The 2,654-nt window shown below is 37.9% G+C and overlaps 1 protein-coding gene across 1 annotated transcript in view; it reads right to left on the bottom strand.

The window, feature by feature from the left end:
* NAV3 (neuron navigator 3) overlaps positions 1-2,654 on the bottom strand; it is a 494,512-nt gene that overhangs the window by 74,534 nt on the left and 417,324 nt on the right. The gene's annotated exons all lie outside the window — the stretch shown is intronic.

The following is a 2,654-nucleotide window of genomic DNA, read 5'->3' as shown; positions in this document are numbered from 1 at the left end:
TACTCTTAAAGCCAAAATGATGCACGAAAGAATATCAAAGACCGGCTTGTTAGTTGGAAACTTCTTGACCAGCTGTGGTTTGATATTCAGCAGATCGGCTAACAAAACTGAAGGGAGAGAATCAGCAGCAATGGGATTTTTTTGTGAATGTGAATAGGCAAATGAACCCAAACCCCCATTTTCTTTTTATCCTGCTCCCCCAGAGGAAGGACAAGAACAAGACTCGCCATTCTTCAGCAAGCACGGAGCTTTCTGTGAATGTAGGTGTAATTTCTGCTTACCGTATTGTCCCTGGTCATTAGGCAGAAAGTTTCAATATAACACAGCCTTTAAAGCACAGATATTTGTTCTAAGGTTCATACTGAGTTTCAGTCCTATATTTTCATTACTGCATAGTTCAGAAACCCCTCAAATATCTTGACACCTTAAGATAATGTTATGACTGATTATAAAAATTACCTGATTCTGGTATACAGCAAGGGATGGTAACAGCTAAATGATACCAATATTTTCCCAGTATGAAAGATTTCTTCCAGCATGCCCTGTAACATATGCTATAGCTTATCTATCTTCCCCCAGGTAGAGGAACCTCTCTCTTGTCCTGCAGCTACAAATAGGTACTTAGGTTTTATTGCTAGCAGCTGCTCCACTCCAGAAAAGGAGATCTCCCTCCATCCTGATTAGCAACATAGTATGAAGGTTTTATTCAACTTCAGAGAACATTACACCAGGCAATATAGCAACCTACTGAATGCTGTGTATAAGCATACCATTAAATTATAATTCTTCAGTGTAATATTCTGCAGTTTTTACAAACAGTGCTCAGCTGAATCTTGCAGCAGTTAGTTGACCCTTATCCTTAAAAGACAGTGGTTTATGGAAGAATGAATTGCAGGCACTGAAGTCTAAATCAGGAAGGCACTTCACATGCTTAACACTATAATCGGGCCAGAAATTAAGGAACATCACTTACATGGAATGCGTAGTAAGATTACACATGTTCTTTAACATCAGAGACCCTGAAGCTAGAAATGAAATTTACTGTGTGTGGATGTAGTCTGTTAAATAGGCTGGTAGTCTGAAACAAGGTATTAACCAGCTCTCAAACAAGCAGTTCAGATTTTGCACTTGGAAAGATGATATTTTTTTTACAAGAAAAATATTTCTTAAGTGTTTGAGTCACATTGGCACTACAAAAGCGATAATACAAAGATATTAAGTAATAATGAGATTAACCACAGCAATTACTAATAGGAAATAAAGTTTTTTCTTACTTGGCCTTTAGATTTATTTCCTGTAGATGAAAAATATATTTGGTCTGTAATGTCAGTTTAGTTAAGGTGTAAGATTTTGCCTCTAGTGTGACTTCCCCTACCACAATCAAGAGGCAGTACAATACAATGCCATTAGGTTGACCTGGATAAGCAGGGACAGGCTACACTAAAGATCATGATAGTTACATGAAGAGTGTGGAAATGATGGAGCTAAATTACTCATTTTGCCACCCAATTATTTCTGGTAGCTCAGGGACTGCTGTCGAGAAGCCTTTTCTCTGTTGTATGTGGCCCGCCTGAGTGGAACATCTTACCTGCATTAACAGCTGCACTAAAGAATCTTCTTTTTCAGTCTGCGTATGTCTTTTCATTGCACTTGCAGAGTGCAGAACACGGGATTAGCTGGACATATTTAGGGTGCATTGAATTATCAGTGCTAAAATAGAGTTCACTAGTTAAAATGACTTGGTTCACTAAGTCCTTGGGGCTTGGTCATACAGATGACATGTATTTTGTTTGCTTCTTTGTTCTTTCAGAGCCATCCATTTATGGCATGATAAAACCATTAGCACTGGTTACACGTCACCATGTAAATCCTTTATTTTCTTACATAGCAGTTACCAGGTGCCTTTTCTTTCAGCTTTGGCATTTAATTGTCAAGATGCATTTTAGTTTCCTAAATTATGTAATCTGATTCAATAAAAACTGCTTACACAAGTAAATACACTGACAAAGGCAAAACATTATTTCATTTATGAAATTTATTACTAAAACCAGGACTTCATTCAGTGTGCTCACTCATTGCTATTTATCAACATTTGTTTAAGGTTGCAATTGAACAAAGAACAGTAAATGCAATTTAGTGTAAAAAGGCAAGGTCACATGGCCTGGGTCTTAGTTAATTTATCTTTCATGACAGATTCTATTTTCTGCTACTAGTATTATTACCCGGCAATATATTTCTCCCATGATAGTGCATCTGTAGCTCCTGCGTTGCCAGACTTAGTAGTAGCATTTAATTTGCGTGACATTATTTGGCTATCAAGAAAAAGTAGTGCATGCTGAGAAACACAGTGGCATTTAATGATAGTATAAAAAATGAGTTCTTGTAAGCAAGAGCAATGTCCCAAGTACTTTGCTAAAAACCCTTTTCTTTCTGAGGCTGTACTATCCTGCTCCCTTTCCTGTTCCTGCCCTGGGAACTTGGGCATTCTCTAGGCAGGTCTCCAGATGAAGGCTAACAGATATGCTGAGTGAGTAGGCACAGAATGAGTTTGACAGTTAAATTTCCTATCTTTTCCCTTAAGTAGTGGCAGCTGGATAATGTGCAGACTGCAGCACTGAATTATAGGAAAGCTGCACAGAGATCACTAAAGTCAT

The sequence above is a fragment of the Falco punctatus genome (genome assembly GCF_963210335.1).
Source record: "Falco punctatus genome assembly, chromosome: 6".
NCBI classification, from domain to species: Eukaryota; Metazoa; Chordata; class Aves; order Falconiformes; family Falconidae; genus Falco; species Falco punctatus.
Note: the sequence above shows the minus strand (reverse complement) of the source record. Positions and strands in the feature narration are given on the sequence as shown.